The following is a 27411-nucleotide window of genomic DNA, read 5'->3' as shown; positions in this document are numbered from 1 at the left end:
TTTAAACCAACAAACAGTCTTTATCTTCATAATATGACCACAGCACTAACAGGTAACTGCCCTTTTTTAATAATTCATCTAGTAGCTAATTTTCAGCCAATAGTATAAAATGTATGTAATGTTGTAACTTATTATTTATGAAATAATTATGTAATCACAAGAGTGTCAAATAAGCGTCTGGAGGCATATCCAAACACACCATTCAATTCCATGTGACAAAAAAATGGCATATTTACCAACTGGGTGTATTATTTATGAGCTTGCATGGTTTTAACTCAAGATTCAGATTGTAACGTTCTCTACAGAAATTTATATGGTTTAAAGAGGATGAGGTCAGCTGCACAGTGTTAACCAATCCATTGTGGGTCAAATGCTTTCAATGGAAATTTATTAAATGGACAAAATGTCTACCATGACTGCATTAAACCACTTCAAAACCAAGCATCTGGCAGCTTTTGTGGCCTATCTTTAGACCTTGGATATTTTCTCTTTAGCAGCTCACCATGCATGGGACTTGCATGGTTGTGGTTAAAATCGAAACCTGCCACAAGGGTAAAGCCAAAGTGTGACAGCTACAGACCTCAACGCAGCCATCATAGGTTTGAGTGCTGGCCTGTTGTCCTTTGCTGCATGTCTTCCCCTCTTTCTCTCCACCCAATTTCCAACTCTAACGCTTTAGACCAGGGCTTCCCAAACATTTTAAGCCTGCGACCCCCAAAATAACAGTGCCAGAGACTGGCAACCCCTACTAGCAACCCTCTAAAAATACATTTAATTATTTAATTTTATACATAGAGAAATAAATTTATTTTTAAATAAATTTATTTTTTTAAATGACATTTTAATTTCATAATTTAAAGGGCATATTTATTTTTTTATAGGAACACTATTTAATTGTGCATTTTATAATTTAATTGTTCAATATAATTAGTCAATAATGTACTAAATAAATAAATGGTGTGTTAAATTACTTAATAGTAAATTTAATTTAATGTTACATTTATTTATTTCAGTGTACACTTTAATTAATGGGACATTCACGTTTATTGCATGATATATTTATGAAATTTGTGTCCCTTTTGGCCTGCCATATTCTGTTTGGGTCATATCATGGTGGTTCTGAAAATCATCTGGACCACCTTGGGAATCCCGACCCCTACGTTGGGAACCAGTGCTTTAGACCACTTCATCTCTCTCTCTCAGGTAGAGCTGTGGTATTTTTTTAGTGCGCAGCTCCATTTATCACTTAGCGAAAGTCATTAACTCTGTTTGTACTTTGAACCTGCTTTTTTACAAGGTAATATAAGTAACTGTATTTCCAACAAGCAAGCATTTACTTTTTTTGGGACAGCTGTGTTTTATTAAACTGAGAAAACAGGAAGCATCCAGCAAGGCAACAGTTTTAGTCATAAATGATGCTGACATCTATTACAGTTGAAGTAAGGTTAAATGTAACATTTGGCTTAAATTATTTTAAATAACAGCATATATTTTACAATATCTGATCCATAATCAATCATTCCTACTACAGTCAACCCCCCCCCCAAAAAAGGTACTTCAAACATCTCTCATTGTAAAACATAAAATGCCACCAACTCTTTTCTTATCGTGCGCTTTCGTCCACTTAAACTCCAGGCAACAGCTGTGGACATAGAGTTGATCTGTGACATCTGTTGCATGTGTTTATAGACTGCGATGTCAATGGTAGACACAGGGTGAGCCTTGCTCATGTGTGGGGCTGTGTAAATGTGGGGGAGGTGATCTGCAGCGTAGCAGAAGGAAACCGGGTGCATAAGGCGGAAACAGACGGGTAGAACGGACCTATAAATCAGAGATAAAGGTTGGAGGTGAGCATTGGATCAGCCCCGCCCCACCCCTCTCAAAAAGGGCAGTGATCAAACTGTCATGCCTCTATACAGCTGGGTCTGGCCAGGCCTAAAGCAGCTAAATACACTGGCAAGCTGGATGGTTGGCAGAACAACAAACTGCACAGCGCCTGATCTCGCCTCATTTCCGCTTAGAGGCCTGTTTAGTCGGCCCAGTTTTATTTTCACAACTCCAACTACACTTGGCATTGGATATAGACTAATGTCACATTATGAAGCCTATTTATTACATAACCAATTGCATTACCTGAGACTTTGAATAATATTGTATATAAAGTCAGCCCAGCTGTGTACCTGGACACAGTACAATGACAGTAAGTGTGAACACCATTTAATGAAGATAAAGAGAACGCATCATACGTTATACATCATATATTAGTTGTCACGGATTCTGCCATGAGAATGGCCTTTGGTCTATGAATCAGCTTAACGTCTGTTGCTCATAAATAATCTCCTTTAACTGAACAGGAAATGGAAAAACAGACTAATTCTCAACCAATAAACCACCAAGTTAATACGATACTTGGGTAATGTGTTAAACATTAAAAGATCAAATTTATAGTGTGATTTTTAATTATAAATATAAGACTTTGCATTTCCAGACTGAAGAATTGATGAAAAGGGGAGAGATGGTGCCTTGCTGCTGAGACATAAAAAAAACAAAACATTAAAGCAAAATGATGGGAAAAAAAATCTCTGGCTGAGTCAAAGTATCGTCTCTAGGTCTGGATCAAGGCATTTTTAAATGACTGGTAACACAATCTTTGGCTAAGTTCAAGCCAGTTGTGTAGCTGTAATTTGTGTTGTCAGTTTTGTTTAATGTCAATCTATTTTCTGTAGATCTAACAAATCTACGTTTTCCCTAATGATCTCTTTACAATGATATTTACAGTGAAAGAGAGACCACCTGAATGTGTCATGTGACTTGTGCATCACCCCGTTTCCCAGACTGATGTCCACATAGGAGCAGAGAGCAATTGAAACACTAGTCACTTCTTTTAAAGACACCGATACACAACCGCAATGAATCTTGTTTTGAGACCAATTATCTTAGAGGCACAGCAAAACAGAGAGGAAACAAGCTAATGTTAGATGCCTGCTTTAGTAAACTACCCTGCATGCAAATATCATATGCAGGAGCAGGACCTTAATAGGAGTTTAACAGTTTGTGTCAAAGCAGATAGCTATTGGAAAAATAAGGGTTGCACTGAAGAAACTCTTGGGACTGATTCAGTAGCTTGCTGAACATCATTAGTTAGCAAGTCAAGAGGGACACAATCACAACACTAATGGAACCCATATAAAATTGATGAAATGTAGTGTTACTTTACTGCATATGCCCTACAACCATACATATAAGATCATATTTGTACAAAACCCCTATCAGAACAGAATACATTTTGCCTTATTTATCTGGTAATTGGGGTTTTCTTGCTTCTACTTTGCATTCTTCAAAGTAACCTCTTATGCCTTTCACAGCAGCATGGAATGTGCATCATTATTATTATTATTATTTATTTTACTTTTGTACTTAAACTGCAAATCCTTCAAATATTTTCCACAATAAAATGAATCCCTTCTTTTCTTTTGTTAATTATTCACCAACGTTTTGCTAACATCAGAGTAAAGCTAGGTAAAAGTAAAGTGAAGAAAATGGTCCAGTAAATGCATCCCAAAATCCTTGAAACCAGTAGTTGTTTTTTTTAAATAAATGCATTGTGAACAGACTTGAAGACGCTTCCAAATATTTGACCTGTATTGGGCTTCCTGCCAAATGTTTAGCCTTAAGTTAGGGTTGAGCATTGAGTCCAGAGAATTGATAGGACCCGGGCCTAATATTCCGATTATCGTGGAATCGTTCAAATGTTTTAATTCAAAGTCTAGTTTCGATGACCATTCTGCTGACTGGAAGAAGCTGCCACCGAACACCAACAAAGAAAAATCTGCAGGAAGTGTGCGTGGACAGTATGCAGCCGCGAATGAAGGAGTGGCTTAACTTTAATAAAATAAATGACCAGTTGGTTTAGTGAAACATTTGCAGTAAGATTATGTCATGCAAAGGAGGGACCAACATGATTATATGCCTCCAGATTCATGGTGTAGAAGTGCCCCATCCTTGACCTTCCACCTCAGCCTAGCACCCCACTGTAGTCAGAATCACGCTAAGGCAGCCAGCAACTTCTACTCCAATGCAAATACCCAGCAAATGTTAGCATAGACACATGACCTGAAATTGCTAACGTTAGCCAGTTGACCCAACTCCGTGTGCTACTCCATTATGTTCCAAGACCCTGCTGCATGGTGCTGTAACCTATGAAGGTGTATGCTTTGCTGTCAGGTCTCACTTTCTCATATTTATGCATTCAAGAAGGGTGTAGCGAAAACTAGGTGTTTCCTCCACTGCAGGAAACATTTTTCTGTCCAGAACGCTCACACCTACTGCCTGAGAAGGCAGATATGATCATTTTCCTGAAGAACTGTTTTTGATTTTACACTGTACCTGCTGCTAATCTGGACTAGGTTGTACAAGTTGCTTTCATATAAAATTGTTCAGATAATATACAACTGAATTAAGATACACATGACACATGAGCATTTTTATGATAGTTTATCTCTGTAATTCTTGAAAATATTTAACTACAATGATAAAGAAACTAAAAGACGAGCTGTCGAGAACATGACAGAAGGAAGTTTCCTCACATTATGAAATGTCAGTCAGTCAGTCATTTTCTACCGCTTATTCCATAGTGGGTCGCGGGGGAGCTGGTGCCTATCTCCAGCAGTCTATGGGCGAGAGGCAGGGTACACCCTGGACAGGAAGCCAGTACATCACAGGGCAACACACAAACAACCATGCACACGCTCTTTCATACACCTAAGGGCAATTTAGAGTTACCAATTAACCTAACAGGCATGTCTTTGGACTGTGGGAGGAAGCCGGAGTACCCGGTGAGAACCCACGCATGCACGGGGAGAACATGCAAACTCCATGCAGAAAGACCCCCGGCCAGGAATCGAACCCAGGACCTTCTTGCTGCAAGGCAACAGTGCTACCAACTGCGCCACCGTGCAGCCCATTATGAAATGTGAAACAAGATATTACTAAATCACGGTCTTCGGTCCTTCAAAGTTAATATAAATTACCGAGAACCCAGAGCTCAGGGTTACTATGTGCTGAGTAACTAAAGCACACAAAGGTGGGTCCTTATAAAGTACTGAGTTCTATTGTAATATGTTTACACTGAATACTAACTTCTTCTTGAATCACTGACATCATTCTCTTGGATCCGAATGTTTACACCAATAAAGGAAGCCACTGTTTTTTTTTCCCCTCCCCAAACTCACTGCAAAAAAAGTACAAGCCTCAGAGTCAACAACACGCACATGAAGGAGAAGTATTGGGCCTGCGAAGGCTTTTAAGACACAAATCAGTTGCTGCATAATTAATGTTAATAGTTGTAGTAATAGTTAGTATTCCCAGTACTTTGCTAAGGTTTTTGTTGCTGCAGTGATTTTGTATTACACTGAGACACTGTTTAACTGTGTACATAAATATAAACCTATCGATCCTTCACCTTCTTAAATCGTGAACAAAACACGCAGGCATCTGAACAGATGGGTCACGTTTTGACGTAGCTGAGACAGAGCATCACACGTTCCTTGTGTCTTACACTCTCAAGTTAAGAGGTTATATAGGATTTATAATATGATGTATAAAACAGGCTGTGGGGATGTCTTTTACACTATAAAAGCAGTGAATTAAACAACTATTACTGTGAAAATATTAAGCACTTTTGACAGCAAATGCAATTACATACTTTGAAACATTACAAAAGAATAACTTTTAAAAGGATCTGAAAACTTCTCGTGTCAATTTTATTATTGAAGGTGTATGGTTTAAAAGAACAGATGATGTTTGCTACTTTTTCCATCAACTGTCCAGTGTTTAAGGTTTGGTCGGGCCAACAGGAAGGCAAGGGGGATGGTTGGTTAACACAGGTTGCACCCGTGACACTACCGGAAAAATATTTCACTTAAGAGCAACAATTCGTCAATCTGACAGTAACATAAACACACCATACCTACCACTAGGACAGACTGGGACTCGCCAGCAATGTTACAGTCCAATAAGAGTCAATAAAAACAGCTCATATCAGAGATGCTGCTAAAAGCACCAATTATTTTACTCCTAAAATACCTGACCTCAATTTAAACTCAAAGTGGATCATCAGTCCAGAACCCCCTTCCATGAATTCATCCGCTCAAGCACACTGACCCCCGGAGAGGAGGAAAACTGTTTATCACCCTGCCTCATCTCCAGTTCCAGTCTCCTGCTTTATTATCAGCTTCATGTTCATCAGTTCTTCCATCTTTCTTCCCAGAAATGCAGATAATTCTATGGGAAAGTTAAAAGGTCTTGGAAAATGTTTGCAGCCAAGCCAAGAACATTTACACTGGGATGTTCTAAGCTTCCAGCCCCTTACTATAGGACCTTAAGGATGGGTTTTCTTCCAAACCTCTAGCAATTTTATGATTTTGAAAACATCAAATTTAAACACAAGCATTTTGAGTAGTTGTAGGTGCCTTTATATGCAGCTAAACCAAAAACAATTGGTTTTCATTTATATTGTACAAATACAACTAACATTTTTACTGTAAGTACTGACTACTTTAAAACTTTTTAAGTGGCTCCATGCTTCCCCTGGAAGGGGAGTTAATGAAGCTGCTAAATATGCTCCAGTGCGCAAATGTAAGGTGTAAAAGTTGATGTTCCCACAGGTTTTATTTCTGTATTCACTCTGCTAGAGAACATTTGTGAACATGTTTGAATGCTGGTCTGCAAACCGTACACATAATTCACACAAATCACCATGGGCTCCAGGAAAAATGTGGACACTTTTCTTACTCCATAAAGATCAGAACAGCAAAAGCATTTATTCTGTTTTATAAGTCCATATATCCATATGAAGATATTATTTTAACTGTAATCAGTACAATATTTTAGGCAGCTGCAGCAATAATTGTTGCTTTTCTGATTGAAATAAGAGCAACTTGATCATTTTAAACATTTTGTTTTAAGCGTCAACACCATAAAACCATTAGTTTTTATAGTGTGAGAACATCGGAGCTCCATGCATACCTCATGCTTTGTAACAGCCAAACTGATTAGGTCATCTTAATACACAGTAACTGATGAACAGCTTTTGCGGTTTCCTGCACCAGAACCAGTTTCTCCTGAACCCTGGAAAAAAAAGGCTAGCATCCAAGCCCACTTTAATCTTGACAGGTTATCTGAATATGACACATTTGCTGACAATTATAGGCAATCAACTATCAATTTCTGTCGCATAAAAGACGCAAACATATGATACTCCCTGCAACAGGAACCTGTTGAGAAATCAAATAGGCAGTTTGCACTCTTCGTATCTCATGTTCTGAGCTCTTGTCCTTTTCTTTCCGCACAGCTTTTGAAAAAGTAGTATCCGCTTTCAGTTTTGATTTTACACTGCGAACGCTGACAATGGCTAAAGCACACACTCTCAGCTGTATCCATTTACAACTGGTATACAAATACTGCATACGTGGAGAATATGAGGTCAATATTGACATAACTGGGCCAGCCAGGTTTATGTGAAAGACAATATGGTTACAAATTAACTGTATTTCCCTGTGACTTACACAGTTTCTCAGTCAGACACAGAACGAGCAAGTGTACCTGCAGCAATGCTGAGGAAGTCATCCAGAAAATTCAGAGTAATGTAAAGTCAGCTAGTACTGTAAAGCCAATTCATAGGAACACCAAGTTGATCGGCTTGTCGTATCATTTAGTGCGACTGTTTTACGACATGCTTGGAATGTGTCTCATTTAATAAAAACGGACAGATCTTAAAGCTAAAATCTGCAAAGACTTTTCAGTAACACGTCCCCAACACATTGTGAAATCTATCTCCACGTTTCCTGTTCTCCTTTTCATCAGATTAATTTTCCTTCAGCCAAGTCAAAATATCAACAGATGAAACGTGTTTCTTGAAAAGATGCTGAAGCTACAGTTCACTATTTGCAAATAAGTCACAAACGATTTTTTAATCTGTTTAAAGCAGAAGCTCGGTACTCATTCAGAGTTAAAGCCTGAAGGCTGTTTTGTAAGGTCACAGTGACACTGACCTTGACAAGAGTGTTTACTTCAGCAGTATCCTGCCTGTGGCTCAACTTTAACAACAGATCACACATTACCTCATTACCTGTGACTCTTAGCAACTGGCCAATGTGTTGAGCAGTTCCTGGAGAACGTACACACTTCTTCTTGATGCCCTCATGTACTGGTAAAAAGCAGAAAAACAAAACACTTCTTTTAAATAAAGGTTAAGATCAGAAACTGTGAGTGACAGATAAAGGCTCTAAATAGATAACCCAAAAGAACACTTTTAACAGTTGAATTAGCATTATCAGATTGGTAGTCATTTGCCCATGATAACCGATGATGACCTTCAATAAAAATATCACAATATTATGAGCATAAAGATTTACAAACAAATTTCAATAATCTGGTTGCTTTACATTGGCCAGCTAGCTTTGAGCAGGGTTGGCAAATATTTTGCAGTTTATCGTTATTGTGGAAAAACGCAAGTTAGCCAATAAGAATCTGTCAAACTTCAAAACTGAGAGAAAACGGGGGATTGGTACTGTTGCTGTCCGACACATTTTACACTATCAGTAACCTATGGTAATTTACATTCAGAACGTTAAAAGTGTGTTTGTTTGCACTGAAAGGTTTCACTACAAGCATGACGAAACATAAGTCTCATCTCGATCTTGTCTCATTATTTACGACACTTCTGCTTTCACCTTTGGTCACAACAAAGTGAGATAAACAGTACCACACAATAAGGTTTACAGTAACTACCAGAAAGTGAAAACACATCCCAGCTACACTACAATTACAAACCAATATGCTGATTAATTAATACCATGAGGGCCTTGTTCATTTAAAGACACAACAAGCTCCCTAAAAGCAAGAATGCCGAACAGCCCGACCATCTGCTGATGGAAAAAAGAAACACCCCCTGTAGCTTTCTCAGGAACATTTAAGGATGTCAAACCTTTAAAGCCTCAAAGGACCGATAAAGTAACGCCCCCGGCCCCCCCACCAACCATTCAGCTGCATGTTGATTCCAAACATCAGAAAATATAACTAGCACGGCACACAAGGGACCCATCAGCAGGAAATAGTTAGGCACCAGTGCAATATTTAGGACCCAGTCTATCATATGAACAATCTAAAACATGGAGGTTTATGTTGACAGCCACACAATCACTTTGTATGAGGAGGCTCAGTTTCCAATGAATCTTTCAAAAAGCTAATAAAAGGTTATGAGATCGACAAAACACTTGCGACAAAATGTGCTGTATAGCATTTCATTTACATTAAAATCTACAATGTCTTAACAGGCTATTACAGGTTTATACAATTTAAGAAAAGTCTTTATGAGCTTTGAGTCTTACAATATGCTAATAAAACCCTTTTTTAAGTTCTGAGATTGAATAAAGAGAATCTACACAGGAAGATTGAATTAATAAAACTTTCTCACATTCTTAAACTGTACAAGAAGCTTATTTTCCTAATATGGAAAGACTCTGTGCTGATTTACTTTATTACAAGAAAGTGTTGTAATACCTCAAACCTCAGTGACTAACTTACATGTGCTTTTAAACTTTCAACCCACCCATATCTTAATAATCACCTAGAAACTATCTCCATGTTACATAAAGCAAAATATAACCTAAAGCCACAGTGAACATTAGTCACATTATCTTGCATAGACATTTTCGTTTTTAAAAACTGCAATGAACACAGCAGACATTGGGTCCCTGGAAGATTCTCAGGCTGCTGAAAGACAATTCTTTAAATAAACCATTTGTACACAACTTCTCAAAGGAGTGCCAGGGGCAGACTCGGACATGGCGATGGCAAAATGCAGTCTTCCAGTGACAAGGCTTTAAAAAGCAGTCACAAAACATGGATCTCATTCTAACACAGAGGACAGATGCAGGGTGTGGTGTCCTTAAACGGGCCGTTTGATTTCTTGCCCTGTCGCATGTTGAGGCCGTTCTTGTATAAAACAACACAACATGCCATGTTTTGCTTCGCCAACACAATCGATTCGAATCTAATCCAGAACGGCACATCTGCTGTGTAAAAATAGGTTTTCTGCAGGATTTTGTGTGAACAAGTGAATGGAAATATTTGCAATTCTTGATTTGTTAAATTACAAATTTGTACTGTTCTCAAAAGCCCTCAACAAGCACCATGTTCTTTGACACACTTTAAAACTAAAAAGTAGGAAAAGAATGGGAACATGGGATGATCCTGTAATCTCCTCATGGAGTCAAAGCCTTTACCTGAATCTAGGAGCCATGACTCTGTGGTCAAAGTGTGCAGGTTAATAGATGAGGCAATGCAACACATAATATTTGGCTCACTAGAACAAGACCACATTGGAGCAATATTTTGGGGAAACCTTTCACAGATTAACCCTCACAAATCACTAAGCCTGTTTAAAGAAATAACTTTGTCAAGGTCTGACTAGACCTTAGTTTGCTTTTTTTCTTGTCTAACTACAAGGGGCTTCTAATTAGTGCTGCACAATAAATTGCAAATCTATGGTTATTGCAACAACAAACAATAAGCATGTTGCAAAGAAGTGCCTGGACAGCAATAAGTGTTAGTTATTGACATATAGTGCATTAAGGTTCTCTCTCTGACTGTAATATATTGGAGACAGTTGTTTAATGCAGTATAAAACGTTTTAGAAGGTAAATAGGTAATAAGGTGGTCAAGTCATTAAGAAACTACAACTAAGTTGTTTCAATGCCAAAACAGCAAACGTTTATCATTCCAAAAATCAACTTTGTTGCTGAAATTGACTTTTTTTTTTCCTCCAGTAGCTGAATAGACCACTCACTATCTGAAGTCAATGTTTGCCATGTGCTCAAAAACAGAAAGATACCGACACCTTTTTAATTATTTCATTATTTGTTTATGTACTGCATAAACATATCATTATAACGACATTCACCATTATCACATATCAGATGGCTTTCCTAATACCGTGCAGCCCCTAGTTCTAGTGATAAAACAGCACTCAAAGTACTCCTTTTTGTGTTCTCACAAATAAAACCAATGTTTCAAAAATCTAAAAACTATATTTAAAAGAACAGCTATTCAGTTTGAGCCCTAAAAGCATCTTATATTTTGAACCAGAGATGCACAAATGTAGCTTAAAATCCTTAAAAACAAAAGGAGCCTTTAGTTTAGCACAGATACAGGTACAAAGCTCCAAAGTGCTTGGCAACTTTAGAGGATTTCAGTTAGCTGGGCGTTGCATTCACATTGATCGTATCTTTTCTGCCACAAAACAGATTTAAAAAGATGTAAAAGGTTTCTTTTAAGCTTTTGTAACCTGTTGTCAGCAAGCCCAAGAAGAACTCGTTATCTGGTTGACTCCGTCATGCAACCACTACTTCGTGTCATGCTTCAAGTTGCAAAAACAAATTTCCAAACTTATATATTTTTATATTTTGGCCATTTGAGCGCAAAATAATCAGCTTAAACTCTTGGAAAAGTCAGCTGTAGGTCCTCAAAATCTCAAAACGACACATTCAGATCTCGGGAGTGTGCTACAGGGCCATTTCAGAGCATTGTTTGGCATCTAGAACACATCACATCTATTACAAGATGTGTTGCTGTTTTACTTGTCGAAAAGGACTGATGTATCCAACAACAGACACAGGTTCTTCAAAAACAGTTTGTGAACTTTATCTCATTTGTAAAAATTCCAAGAAATGGCAGATTTAGTGTGTTATTTGGCATTTTAACCAGACCCACTTTAACATTTCTTTTTGTCCTTTGAGGGAAAATCAGAATCAGTCAAAATTGAAACTGAGCAGGTATGACCTCAAAACGGACCAGAAATCAGCACTGTTCAGTAAAGGCCTGATCGGTGCAGCTCTAGTTGTGTTGCATATATTAAGGACAAGAATGTTAAAAAATATGTCAAGAATGCTCATTTGATGCATAAACATAAAAAATACATTATTCACCTTAAATCAACATATATTTGCTTCAATGTTTTGTAAAACTAACTTTGTTCTTCAACAAGTTCACAAACTCTTCTGTCAATATGAAACCATGTTAGGTTCGTCAAAACCATAAACAAAAGCAAAGGCTTACCCGAAACTTAAAAACTCAAAGCCTGGATGAGAAAATACCCAGGTCGGGTTTAAACATGTTAGACAACAGATCAGCACTAACAAGAAACTGGTCTTTATCAGCTCAGCTCGTGCTTCCTTCTTCAATTTCTCCTTAGAGAATAATTATAATGCAATATAAAACAACCTCAAAGCCCTACTTACCACGTACTCTAAAAACTGTGGTAGGCAACAAAAACAAAACTGGGACATTATGTGACAAGCATTAAAGCTACATGTGTTTCTAATTATGGTGGAGACAGCATGGAAGCCTCTGGTTTGTTGGAGGAGAGCTCCAGCTTAAATCATCTCTCATCAGCGATCAATCATAAAAACATCAGAGCCATTGAGGGTTGCAGTTGCAACCTGCCGTGCTGCTCGAGTACTGAGGATCAATCATACTCGCTAATGCAAAATTTATTTTTAAGCCAGACAAATGAGCATTTGGATCCAGATGAGCCCATTGCCTTTTAAATGTCACTCTGTTTTGGACTGTAACTTAGTTAGGGAAAAAGAAAGGGAGCACTTTGCCATTTGTAAACAACCTAAACAAGGCAGCAGGATCTGGTGTGGATTAGAAATGCTACGGTTTCAGAATGAAAGCTGTTGTCAAAAGCACAGAAAAGGACCAATTATTTCAACTGCTGCCAATATAAAAATGATCTATTGATTATTACAGTTATTTATACAAAATATGTTATTTGATACAGAGACTTAGCAAGACCGGACACATTGCAAAGTTCAGCAGTCCTCAAATATGTATTGAAAAGGATTACACCTGTTCGCTGTTCTGCTGTTTAAAAAGTGACACAGAAAGTGTAATAAACTGACCTTAGCCGTCTAATTCGTTAGGCCTGGATAACAACTTGCCAGCTACAACCATATAAGACTTATAGGTGACGCAACCTTTAGTTCAGTGTTTTGCACAACTTTTAAATATTTCCACATAACTGAGTTTGTCTTACTTTTAAGCGAAAGAAAGGTCCAACTAACAGGCAGTTTGCAGCAACAGGTCGGAGACGGGAGATCTGTATTACTATATGCTGCACAGAGCAGGAAAATAAAATAACTCTGGACACTACAGCACCTTAATTCAAGTTATCATTGAAGCTTTGTCATTTGTAGAATGTCAAACAAAGACTTTTTCCCAACAAAAAAAAAAAACAAATGGTCAGAAGTCAGTTCTACAACTAAAAGTACTGATATTTTGAAGTATTTTACTAAAACACACCTAAAAGATGCACTGTAGGCATGGCAGAAGATGTTTTTATTATAGGTATTATCTGCTTAGTCCCTATCTGGTTTGCTGAACCTCATTTCTAGGTTTTAAATATTACTCAATGCCAGACATGTTACACATACATACCATTTGTCAATCATCATTTCTTGTTGAAAGCAGACTTGTATGATTTAGTATTACTTAAAGGCTCTAATTTTCAAAGCTGGCTTACTTTGTTTCTCAAAAACTCATATTAGGTTAAGAGTTAAGGGCCATAAAAACAGATATTTTAAATAAATGTTAGAAAACTAAATGCAATTACAAATCACAGGCTACACACTTATAGCGCTATTAATCTGTACTCTCAACTTGTTTCTGTGATATGCACAGACTCACACACAGGAGGCATTTCTGAGAGTCAGTGTCTTCCCCAAGGACACTTTGACACATGGACTGGAGAGGCAAATAAATATGTACACCTTGCAGAGCAGGGGCCACAAAGCAAGAGCATCTTTAAAACAATAACACTGCACCTTGTTCAGTGTTATAATGTGATCTAGAACCAATAAAGGTCAAACACTACACTATGTGACTAAGGAAGACCAGGTAATGAGGAAAACCTTTTAAAGACAAAGACAGGACAACACCGTCGTTTTTCCAGGTGAGAAAATCCATTTGCCGATATATTCAAGTTGGTCAAAACAGGGGTTGTCAACTGACATGGTTTTCCAGAACTGAATCACGCAGTCCACAGACCGTTCATTGTTCTACTAAAACTGCTGCTGTGCCACGCTTGTCCTGCTTACTCGCTCGCTAGGAGTCGGACATGATTTGGGTTGGAAATACTGCTTTCCATGCAGCAAGGCTGGATACAGCAAGACAATAAACCCTTTTTAACATTTCGCCATCTTGACATCGACCGCCTCGCACACACACAGTTAGTGCATGTGAAGATTTGCTTTCTCACCACTTTCCTCATTGCACAGACATATCTCTATTATTAAGATGACATATCCTTCCACTGATCCGTCTTTGTCAGTCTGTACGGGATTTCTATGTGACCTCTTGGATGCAACCACTTACATCAGGTCGTTCTAATGTACATGTAACAGATGTGTTTAAACACATCTGTAATCACTTTAGCCCTCCCTCTCCTCAACAATGGAAAGGATGTATTCAGAGCTGTGGGTAAAACTGGTTTTAAACCAAATAGCGTTTGCCAAAATCTAGTACCAACATTATTGGTTAAGGCATAGTTGTACAGGTCCTTCTCAAAATCTTAGTATATTGTGATAAAGTTCATTATTTTCCATAATGTCATGATGAAAATTTAACATTCATATATTTTAGATTCATTGCACACTAACTGAAATATTTCAGGTCTTTTATTGTCTTAATATGGATGATTGTGGCATACAGCTCATGAAAACCCAAAATTCCTATCTCACAAAATTAGCATATTTCATCCGACCAATAAAATAAAAGTGTTTTTAATACAAAAAACGTCAACCTTCAAATAATCCTGTACAGTTATGCACTCAATACTTGGTCGGGAATCCTTTTGCAGAAATGACTGCTTCAATGCGGCGTGGCATGGAGGCAATCAGCCTGTGGCACTGCTGAGGTCTTATGGAGGCCCAGGATGCTTCGATAGCGGCCTTTAGCTCATCCAGAGTGTTGGGTCTTGAGTCTCTCAACGTTCTCTTCACAATATCCCACAGATTCTCTATGAGGTTCAGGTCAGGAGAGTTGGCAGGCCAATTGAGCACAGTGATACCATGGTCAGTAAACCATTTACCAGTGGTTTTGGCACTGTGAGCAGGTGCCAGGTCGTGCTGAAAAATGAAATCTTCATCTCTATAAAGCTTTTCAGCAGATGGAAGCATGAAGTGCTCCAAAATCTCCTGATAGCTAGCTGCATTGACCCTGCCCTTGATAAAACACAGTGGACCCACACCAGCAGCTGACATGGCACCCCAGACCATCACTGACTGTGGGTACTTGACACTGGACTTCTGGCATTTTGGCATTTCCTTCTCCCCAGTCTTCCTCCAGCCTCTGGCACCTTGATTTCCGAATGACATGCAGAATTTGCTTTCATCCGAAAAAAGTACTTTGGACCACTGAGCAACAGTCCAGTGCTGCTTCTCTGTAGCCCAGGTCAGGCGCTTCTGCCGCTGTTTCTGGTTCAAAAGTGGCTTGACCTGGGGAATGCGGCACCTGTAGCCCATTTCCTGCACACGCCTGTGCACGGTGGCTCTGGATGTTTCTACTCCAGACTCAGTCCACTGCTTCCGCAGGTCCCCCGAGGTCTGGAATCGGCCCTTCTCCACAATCTTCCTCAGGGTCCGGTCACCTCTTCTCGTTGTGCAGCGTTTTCTGCCACACTTTTTCCTTCCCACAGACTTCCCACTGAGGTGCTTTGATACAGCACTCTGGGAACAGCCTATTCGTTCAGAAATTTCTTTCTGTGTCTTACCCTCTTGCTTGAGGGTGTCAATAGTGGCCTTCTGGACAGCAGTCAGGTCGGCAGTCTTACCCATGATTGGGGTTTTGAGTGATGAACCAGGCTGGGAGTTTTAAAGGCCTCAGGAATCTTTTGCAGGTGTTTAGAGTTAACTCGTTGATTCAGATGATTAGGTTCATAGCTCGTTTAGAGACCCTTTTAATGATATGCTAATTTTGTGAGATAGGAATTTTGGGTTTTCATGAGCTGTATGCCAAAATCATCCGTATTAAGACAATAAAAGACCTGAAATATGTCAGTTAGTGTACAATGAATCTAAAATATATGAATATAAAATTTTCATCATGACATTATGGAAAATAATTAACTTTATCACAATATGCTAATATTTTGAGAAGGACCTGTATAGTGAGGTTCTATTAGTGGGTTGTAGGCAGTTAAATTTCTTGCGTGCAGTCGATCCCTCTCATAGCATCCTGATGTAGTATGTGACGTTTTTGAAATTGTAGTGTTTTTTAAACTTTAGCCCATCTCCAACAAACCTGGATTTATCCTTAATTTAGAGGCCAAGAGAGTTATCTACTTCAGGTAAGATATTAACAACTTTTAACCAGAGATGCATGGATTTGGCTTCTCCTGATTTTCAGGTTTTCCTCAAGGTCTGACCCCTCAATTCTTATGTTTTCTTTCCTAAAGATTATACAATATAACAGAGAAAACAATGTGCTGCAGCTTCTTTTTTTTTAAAAAAAAAGGAAGAAGTTCTTTATCCGAAATAATCAGAAATAAAAGGAATTACAAGACTATCCTCATTTATGCATCAAAGTATATGTCCCTAACCTTCATCTGAATTTTATTCGACTCAAAAAAGTGCATCAAAGCACGTGTTGGCTGATGCATTTCTAGCCCAAAAATGGTTGGAATTCTGAGGTTTGATGCATTTAATGAATTCAAATTATATATTTACTTATTAACACTTATCATTTAAAGGGCCTCTGTCTCTGTACTCCTGGAGCCTCCCCCACAGGGCAACACGAGGGACAGGGTCGAATGCCTTCTCCCGCCTTTGGGACTGGTTGTGCAAACTCCCGTGAACCCTTGAGCACCCTGTGAAGGACGTAGAGCTGGTCCAGTGTTCCATGGTCGGGATTAAAACTACACTGCTTCTCCTGAAGCTGAGGTTCAAATATCGGCCGGACTCTCTAACACTCTGGCAGAGGCCTTTCCAGGCAGAATGAGCAGTGTGATTACCCTGTAGTTGGGACACACCATCCGGTCTGCCAGTCTAGAGGCACTGTCTCCGATCTCCAACCTGAGAGCTGAAGTACTCAGGGTGGATCTCATCCACCCCTAAAGCCTTGCCACCATGGGGCTTTTTGACCACCTTGGTGACTTCAGCCTGGGTGATAAACGAGTCCAACTCAGAGTCCTTAGTCTCTGCTTCCACCAGGGAAGACAGAATTGCAGAGATCCCTAAAGTACTCCTTCCACCACCCGATAACGCCCCCCATCGAGGTCAGCAGCTCCTCAACACCACTGTAAACAGTGTTGGCGAAGCACTGCTTCCCTCTCCTGAGGCGCTGGACGCTTTGCCAGAATCACTTCTGACCGATGGTCCTTCTACATGGCCTCACTAAACTCCTCCAAAATCACAACTGCAAAGAACTGCTTGGATGCAATACTTGGTAGAGCATTATATTTCAACTGCCATGCATTCATTCTCGACATAGTAATATATATTAATACTTTAGTCATCTTCCAATCCAAAAAGTTGTAGGTTCAATGCCAGCTTCCTCCTGCCACATGTCAATGGGCCTCTGGGTAATCAGAATCAGCTTTATTGCCAAGTTCGTACATACAAACAAGGAATTTGACTCCGGTACACTTTGCTCTTTTGTTTTGTTTTTGCATTACAGAATATACATATTTACAATGTACAATATACACATATATAATAAAAAGGTGCATTTGCAACATGTGTATGCTGCTGTTTTGTACTCTATTGAATGTTCAACAAAGAAACAGCCTGGGGGAAGAAACTGTCTCTGTGGCTGCTGGTTTTAGCGAACAGTGCTCTGTAGTGGCTGCCTGAAGGTAAAGCTCTGAACAGTTTATGTGCAGGGTGTGTGGGGTCTGCACAGGCACTTAACCTCAAGTTGCCTACCGATCAGCTTATTGTTGTTTGAATGTGTGCACGTTTGTCAGTGGGATTGGGTGAATGTGGCTCAACAAATATAAAAAATAAAATCACATGGGGGATTCCTCAAGGTTCCATCTTGGAGCGCCTCCTTTTCAATATCTACATACTCCTAATAGCTGTGATTACAACACAAAACAAGATAAGTTACCATAAGTACACATATGACACAAAGCTACATCACAATGTCACCAGGCAACTATGAACCCATTCAAGCGCTGGGAAGATGCATAGAATCAATCAATTCATTTCAGTTGAAGAAAACAAGACCCTAATTATTTTTATAAGTAATTATTTTTGGATCAAGAGTCAGCACACAGCTTCAGTTATTACAGCTAGAAACCACAGATCAGGTCCAGAATCTGGGTGTAGTGATGGACTCAGACCTGACCCTTCAGAGGTATATAAAACCAAGTAGAGAACATCACCCTAGTTCAAAAGTGCTTTCGATGTCACCCTGAGAATAGACTTTAAAATACTTCTTACTTAGGTAATATTTATAGAAAATGAGAGAGACGGAGATTTGGGCTGGAAATGCATCATAGAAACGAGTACTTTGCATATTCAGCAACTACAGCTATTTAAACAAATTACCTTGGCAAACAGCTACAGTCATTTACATTTGGGCTGATTTTTCATTTAGAAAACTATTCATTGCTCATTTAATCAAAGGCAACATGAATGGCTAAAGTTTGCAGCTATCAATAAGTCTGCAGCTGGTGTTTTTGTTCCAGTTGCTGGATTTGCTTTTACAGCACTGGGTGCTCTGTTCCCTCAAAAACAGCTTCTTATATAATATCACAGTTACAAGTTTCAAATGCCCGTCTGAATGACATTAAACACACCCAGAATTCAATAAGTTCTCTTTATTCACCTCCTGGAAAAGCAAGGGCCCAAAATCAAACTTTTGGTCCCAAAACAATGCTTGATTTACCTGAAGGTAAGTAGAATTTATTACATCGGTCTGTTCATTTTTCAACTACCTATACAGGGGAAAATAAACCAAGTAATTTTATAAATGAGGCAAAAACCATATCAATGCTAAAAGTGGTAAAAATAGTAGCAGTTAAGCTACATGATATGTTTTGACCCACAAAACATGCATTGTTTTAATTGAAAACACATTTTAATACTACCTTTTTCCAGAGTTAACCATGAAGGTTCAAGCAGAACACTTTTTTTGCTTAATAACCATATGTTTTCATTGTCCGATGAGATAACCCCTCCCTCTTATTTCCCTATTTCTAAGGGAATTGCTCACTCCAGCTCTCCATCTAACAGGTCTGGACGTCCCTAAACCTGGAAGGTCTTACTAAGCAGGTTTACTGGAAAATATGTTTAAGCTGGTCTCTCTATTGCTGTTTTTAATCGTAATGAAAAAAAATCCTGAAAAAAAATTAAAAGTTAATTTAATTATATTTACATCAGTATCCATTAAAGTAAACTTGAAAAGCTTTTTTCTGACAACATCCCAAAAAAATAAAACTCGATAAGCAATGTACAACTTATGGCAATTTAAGTGGTAAATACTCACCTTAGGGTCAAAATCTTTCACATGTTTTGAAAATTCCAATTTTTATCTTTTCACTTAGAGACATGACCTCTACATTATTGGAAAGGTCACAAACATTACACATTAAAGTAATAATAACAAAAATCACTGGTGAGAACCAATTGACTAGAGATTGGAACAGGCCAATTTTTATTACAATCAATTCATTACAATGAGGCACAATGTTCACTGTACGTGTCAATTGATGCATTTTATTTAATTTAACAAAAACAATTATTCAGGGCAAAGGCTTTGATGCAAAAATACAGATAATCTAGTAATCCTTTCATCTGTTAAATTTAGACCTCTATCTAGGACCCTGCAAGCAGATTTTTCCATTTTCTTTTGTGAAAGTTATTAGAAAAACTAATTTAAACAAATCGGCTTCAGCACATCAGACCCCAAAGAAAATCGGAAATTGGTATGGGCCCAGAAAGCTTGATCAGTGCATCTCTAAATAAATAAATTTAAAAAATGAAAAAACTTTGATGACTAATTAATTCAACATGTACAAATTTTTTATCAAATACCAGAAATGCCTCGTTAAAGTCATATTTAAAGACTGAATGATAACAATAATGTTTTAACTTTTTTTTAAACTGTAATTAACTTTTGATTTGTTTTTCTTACTGTATCTCTCTCCAAAGTGGATATTTAAGCCTTCTTCACAGAAAACACACCTGTAAGATTGCGAAAGCCACATTTAATTGCAGCGTGGCTGCGTGTATTAAAAACATGGACCCACTTCACGCTCACGCATCGGACGTGGTTGTACTGTGGGGTTTAAGGAGCTTATGGTCTGGCTGATCCATCTAAAAATAGACAGCAAAGCTGGCGTCTTCCGCACCACAGCTAGCTTTTTACCTGTAATACAGTCTTCCCGGAGCCCCTACATTCGCAGCGAGATTTGGGGATATCTGTGCTAGCGACATACCCGATGACTATCATGCCACAAGAATCGTGTTTCAACGTGAAAACGTCAGTTTACCCGAGGTGAAGCTCGGGCTGTGGCCTCTCTAAGTCCCGCTGGATCGGGATTACTAATGATAACCAGAGATGTTTTTTTTCGGCAGCTGTTTCCACCCCAAAGGCCAGAGGGGCGCGTTGGTTAGCTAAGGCCACGCCTGCTTCTAAACCTAAAGCTCATATGTGGTTCGACGATACACTGGTTGGCCTTGTGGCACAATACGAGGTGTAGTTATTCCAAGAGTTTGTGCTATATAGTCGTTATTGCAATAATAATAACAGTTACCTCGACACGACTTGTCTTCTAAGCCAGCCCCGCTCACAAGATAGCTGCCGTTTGTCTTTCCAGAGAACACAAATACACAGTTATTTGACAGATATTTTCTTACCTTGGCGATATCGAAAGCCTTATCAAGACGTTCAGGCTACCAACACAGTGTGGCGAGGAGCCTCCTCCGTTAGTCTATTTTCATGGGTAGGCGGTTTGAAGAAGGCGTCATCCGTGTTGCCTTCACGTCCTGGTACAATGTTGGATTCTCCAATTCTTTGACGACAAAATTGAACAACAGATGTTATGTCCCGCAAATCCAGGGACGCATATTGCCTCAAATATAAATGACACCGTAGCAGAAATAACACACCTCAGTATATTTCTTTATTTTTATTCATTAAGACACTAATGTACATGTTCGATTTCTGTCCGTGATTTACACGTGGAGGGTTTGAAACTGGCTCCCTACACCTGGAGCCGCCTACTGGTGTAGGTTTTAAATATTTACATGTATGAAGATAACATTTTTCTTTATTTCTTACTTTAAAGAAGACTACACTTTTTCTGCTTCAGGTTAATTTGGATGAACAAAATTACTCTTATTTGCTAATCGGTTTTTTTTTGTTTGTTTTTTTGACATTTCTCAAACTCCCTAGGTTTAACAGAATTACCTTTGTAACTAACTTGATGTATGATTGAGGTCTTTGTCCATTTGGAAGACCTATTTGTGCACACACTTCACCTTCCTGGCTGATCTCTTAAAAAAATTCTTTAATATTTCCACATATTGTTTTTTCATGCTGAAGCCATCTTTCTTGTGGTGTGCAGCAGTCTTCGCTGCAGCAGCCATTATCTTCATAAGGTCTTTTGTATTTGGTTTGCAGTTGATTTGCACATTTCTAACCAAAATAAATGTATCTGTGTGACACAGAATCTGTCTCTTTCTTGAACGGTATGATGGCTGGACATTCCCATGGTGTATATTATTTTATACGCTGCATCTTCAGGCATCAGGAAATTGTACAGATGATGAACCAGACTTGAGGAGTCTCTTCCTTGCTGGATATCTTTATCTTGCTGGATTCTGTACTATCTCATTATTTCGGAACTTAGCAAGTCAGAATAGACAGTTAGACAGTGAGAAAAAAGACTATATGTCTTTCTGTAGAGTTTTTAAGCATGGGTTGTCAAATATGCATGAAATGACTAAATTCTTGAGTTTTAAACAAAAGATTTTAAATGAATAAAAAACATTGAAAAAAGACTTTTAGCGGTAAAACAAATTAATGATCTACTCTTTATTTCTGCAAACTAGCAAATAGTATAAGAAAAATAATATAAATACACTATACCCTGCAAAGTCATAAATTAACAAGATGTTACTTTATTGCACAACGTTTCTTCTTTTTACTATTTCATTATTTATGACAATAATATTGTCTGAGTATTATGTTTCCTTCCCCTTTATACTTCTACAACATCCCAAAACTGTGTTTTAAAGAGTTATTCAGATAACACAAGAAGAAAACTTGCTTTATTATCATTTCATGTTCCATTTATAATGAAAATTATGGTTTCTATCCTTAAGGTACAACAAATATTCACATATTGCCTTATTCCTTCTCCTGTTTCTGCTATGTAATGGTAGATTTATATAAAGATGCAAATGGACACTCCCAACCTCCTGTTAGCCACCCTCCTATAAAGTTCACATAATGTATACAAATTTACACAACCAGCTCCCTCCCTCCCCAATCCTGCACCAGCACACTGCATGCACATTTAACACACTCACACACCAATTCATATTATAAATTCTGTTCATTATTATCATTAACTTTGTGTCTGCGTGAGGTTAGATGGTTACAAGTCAATCAATATTTCTTTTTCATAGTTGTTCTTCTGCTATTCAGAAGAACAAAATTCCCAGGGTATAATTTCTGTTAAAGCATAGAGCTGTGTTTGAGACTAAAGGAAAGATCTTTCCAGATAAAAATATATATATAGATAACTTTAAAATGATAACATGACCTGATCACATGTGTGCAGTTTGTTTTATTTCCCTTTAAAAAAGATTTTTTTTCAGGGGGATCACAAATCCACAAATGTGTTATCTTGAGATTCACTCTAGCAAGCCTATGCTGCTTTTAATTTGCCTTCAAGGTTGGAACTTGGATCTGGGATTGACATCACTCCCAGGTTAACCATTTTGTAACTGCAAGTCAGAAAAGCAGTATGATTTGGTCATTGATATTTTGATGACAAGGCTATAGAGGATTCACAGTATATACTGTTATCAGTTCATATTTTGACCTATTCTACTTTGAAAAACTGAAAATCTAGTTTAAACTATTTTGTTTCTGTTTTCCTACAGCTATCAATGAGTTTTAATGCAGGGCAGCCATATTAGTTTTTGAGGTGAGGCCTGGTGAGAAACCTGATTTTTGCAAAGCTTAGAATTCTTACTTCAGGGGGATTTTTTATTAAATTTTCCAATTTGATATTTGGAAAATTCTTGTTTTAAGTAAAAACGTAATGCACAGTTAAATGCAGACCAAACATCAGTATCATTCTTTTTTTTCTATTGCATTTTTTTTCACAAACAGAACAGAGAAAATCCAAGTCCTGTTGTAAAACTGTTTTGAATGTAAATCAGCATGGCATACTTAGTAATAAGTTAGCATTTTCAGTATGGCAAGAGGTGGGGTCGTGTCTTTTTAACTGTTCTGAGACATTGTATTTACTTTGTTCATGTGGTTGACCACATATATGCCATAGCTCTTACCCTGACCCCTAACACTTAAAATGATGTTTCACCACATTAACACAAGACCCATATGTCCCATGGATCTATGGAGGGTAAATGATTATACTATAAACAGTCCTAAAGAGTTAACAGATACACACACAAACACACCTAGACATCAGGACAGTTAAGTGTTACCACATCTTCCATGAATGGACGGGTGGACAAGGCCAGAATACTTGGAGAAAACCCAGACATCCACGTAGAAAACATGGAAACTCCAGACAGAAAGACTCCAGCCAAGATTATAAACCAGGACCTTGTTCCTGTTAAACGACAGCATGACACTGTGCAGGATTTGGTTAGGTCAGCAGAGAATAATTAATGAGTAACATCTTGTCTTAATTATAAATTCATTTTAGCAACAGTTTAGTAGAGGAACCAAACAAAAATCCATTGTACATGAACTAATACCACAGCAATCCTTTGAAAATCCTGATGTTGATAAAGACTAGAGTCTGGCTGTTGCAAGGACCAATCAGAGGTGACGTGTTTAGACACATTTCCTCTTACTTAATGATACAGTTTGATAAAACATTATTACACTGGTAGACAATCTTAAATAACTGCACTGTTTGGATCAGCTTTGACTTATATGGGACTCCTGTGAGAAACATATAAATTATTTCCCTATTATGTGGTATGGTTAATGCGTAAGAGCCTGGTACCCACATAAAGCATACCAAAGTGATTCAATAAATGCAAAAAGTTTATGTTATAGCTTATTACCGTAATTCAATTCAAAAAGACTATTTCCCAAAGGGAAATGAAATGTTGTTGTAGTTAATATTATGCAGGTTTTTTCAAAGAGCTGTTGTAGACGCAGATGGCTGTGGGCGGGAAGGATCTCCTGTAGCGGTCTGTCTTACATCTGAAGAAGCCTCTGACTAAAGACACTCTGTTGTTGTACAACAGTCTCATGAAGAGGATGCTCAGGGTTCTCTATAATGTTGTTCATTTTATGAAGAATCCTTTGCACAATGATCTCCAGAGGTTCCAGAGAAGTTCCCAAAACAGAGCCAGCCTTCTTTGTTAGTTTGTTGAGCTTGAGTCGTCCACCCCACAACTGCAGAATCATCAGAGTATTTCTGCCGATGAGAGGAGTCTGCCTTGTACTGGAAGTCAGAGGTGTGCACAATGAAAAGAAGTGGTGATTGGAAAGTCTAGCCAGGTAGTCAGCACAGGAGCACCACAGCTCCTGGGCTCTTGACCACCTGGTTAGACACACAACCTTGCAGTCTCACAATCTGTGGTCTGTTTGTCAGGTAGTCTTTGATCCAGGAGATTGTTGAGGCCTCCACCTGAGTCTTCTGGAGTTTCTGAAAAAACAAATTAGGTTAAATTGTGTTGAACACACTGGATAAATCAATGAACATGATCTTCACAGTGCTGCTGGCTTTGTCCATATGACATTGGGTTTGTTGAAGCAGGTGTATGATAGCATCTTCAACTTTAACTCCACAGTTAAAGGCAAACTGAAGGGGGTCCTGATATTTTATTGTTTGCTTACTCAGGTGGGCCAACAAGAATCTCTCTAGGGCCTTCATGATGTGAGATGTCAGGGCAACATGTCTGTAGTCAATGAGGGCAGATTGGTGAGTTTTCATTGATACTGGAACAAGACAGGAGGTCTTACACAACACTGAAACCTTCTTCTGAGTCAGGCTTAGGTTGAAGAGGTGCTGCGGAATCCTACAGAGCTGCCCGGTACAGGCCTTCAGGACTCTAGCGCAGACACAATCTGGACCTGCAGCCTTATTCCAGTTGAATCTCTCTGGTTGCCTCTTCACCTGACTTCTTGAGACACACAGGTAGAAGGGGGAGGCAAAGGGAGCATCAGCATCTTTTGATTTGGTAGAAGACAAACATGTAAAAGCAGAAGGGTCCATGGATGAGGTGGAAGATAAAACATTTGAGGTGTTACAGGAAAGCTGTGGGTCCAAGGAGGGTGGGATGTCTGTTTGGCTGTGGGCAGAATATAAGGATGCTGAGCTTGTTTCTGAACTGAACCCATTGAAGAATGTGTTTAGTTAATTGGCTCTGTCCAAACATCCATCGGTCAGATCGTCGTTCTGCTTGAAACCTGTGATGTTTTGCTGGAGCTTGCTCTCCAGCTTCTTTTTGTACCTTGCTGTCTCTTATCTTGACTCTAAGTTGTTTCTGTATACTCCTCAATAATTCCCTATCTCCCTCTCTGAAGTCTATTTTTCTTGTTAACCAGGTGCTTCAGGTCACTGGTGATACAGTGTTGGTTATTGGGGAAGCATCTCACCGTTCTGGTGGGGATGGTGTTATCCATATGGAAGTTTATATAGTTGATTACACATTCAGTCATGGGACTGATCATGGGACTATCCATTTGTCTGGCACCGTGTGTCCCAATCTGTATCCTCCAAGTAACCATGCAGGGCTTCTTCAGCTTCCTTTGACCATCTTCTCACAGTTCTTTATTACAGGCTGCCTCTGAACAAGAAGCTTATATTCCTAGCAGAGAAAAACAAGATTGTGATCTGATTTGCCTAGAGGAGGTCTTGCTTTAGAGATGTATGTGTTCTTGGCCTTTGCATAAAACACATCTAAAACACATCTAATGTAGCAGCTGACAAACTGTTAAAACGTTGGAAATGTAGCAGAAATTGAAGCATGGTTAATGTCACCAGATATTGCTACAAACGCATTGGGGTGTTATGTCTGTAGCTTAGCAACAGCTGAGCTGATGACATCACATGCAGTGTTGGCAACAGCTGATGGTGTAATGTAAAACGTTGCCAAAATAACACTGGTGAACTCTCTGGGTAAATAATATGGACAAACACTTACTGCCAACAGTTCAATATCTGGGCTGCAGAGACATCAATTTACAGTAAAGTGTCCTGGATTACACCAATATTGTTCACAAGTACTGCTAGTCAACCTCATTTGCGTTTGTCACTCCAATCTAATTCTCTGTCAGCTCGTATGGTCAGAAAGCCAGGCACAGAGACACTGGGGTCAGGGATATAGTCCTGCAGCCATGTCTCAGTGAAACACCTAAAACTGCATTCCTCATCCAACTGGTTTCCCAACTATCTCAAATTGCTCATTATAATCGATGGAAGAGATCATTTGAACTTCCTCTTTTTCTCTCTTATCATTGCTCCTGCTTTGCATCCATGGCACATCCTTTTCAACTTGTCAGGGATTTTGGGTTGTAGTTGAAGAATTATTTGAGCTTGAGATATTAAAAAGCTGCTCCCGGTTGTGAAAAAAAACTTCTTGTTGCTATGGTTATGCATCATTACAAATATACAAAGTATCAGCATAAATCCTACCAGCTGCACAGAATCCGATACCGGAGAGGATAATTGTCCAAAAAATCTGTTTTTATCCACCACAAGGAGAATTAGGGTTCTTAAAAAGAATGAGAGTAACACAGGTACTCCAACATGCTGCCACCTTGAGCGGGGAAATTCTAGAATCTAATGAGTAATTTTAGTTATTTTTATATATTTCTTTTTAGTTTTATTTTTGCATTGGTATTTTTGTTACAAGATTTATTTTATTTATGATAATTTGAGGGAAAGAACTGTATCATTACATAAATTAATATATCAAATAAATACTCAGTTATTAATTATCTTCAAGATGCAACATAATACAATGTGTAAAGAAATGACAACAAACTTCTTGTAAGAGTATTTCATTTTTCCACATAAATGTTTAAATTAATATTTCAAATATTAATTATTAACAATATACATACCAAATAAATTATAATAGATATAAAATAATAATAGATATAAAATTGAAAAGTTTATTT

At 38.4% G+C, this 27411-nt stretch overlaps 1 protein-coding gene across 4 annotated transcripts in view; it reads right to left on the bottom strand.

Annotated features, from left to right (window-relative positions):
• The window catches only part of LOC124859296 (phosphatidylcholine:ceramide cholinephosphotransferase 1-like), a 30546-nt gene extending 9506 nt beyond the window's left edge, over positions 1-21040 (bottom strand). For 2 of the 4 annotated variants that reach the window (XM_047352009.1, XM_047352012.1), the window contains exons 1-2: positions 20925-21031; positions 8129-8206 (exon numbers count right to left, since the gene is read on the bottom strand). The gene's annotated coding sequence lies outside the window, so the exon portion shown is untranslated. Of the gene's footprint in view, positions 1-8120; positions 8207-20924 lie in introns of all 4 variants that reach the window. The other 2 variants (XM_047352010.1, XM_047352011.1) reach the window with 2 other exon arrangements.
• Positions 21041-27411: the final 6371 nt, after the last annotated feature.

The sequence above is a fragment of the Girardinichthys multiradiatus genome, chromosome 22 (assembly GCF_021462225.1).
Source record: "Girardinichthys multiradiatus isolate DD_20200921_A chromosome 22, DD_fGirMul_XY1, whole genome shotgun sequence".
Classification (NCBI taxonomy): domain Eukaryota; kingdom Metazoa; phylum Chordata; class Actinopteri; order Cyprinodontiformes; family Goodeidae; genus Girardinichthys; species Girardinichthys multiradiatus.
This window is presented reverse-complemented; position numbering and strand designations above follow the sequence as displayed.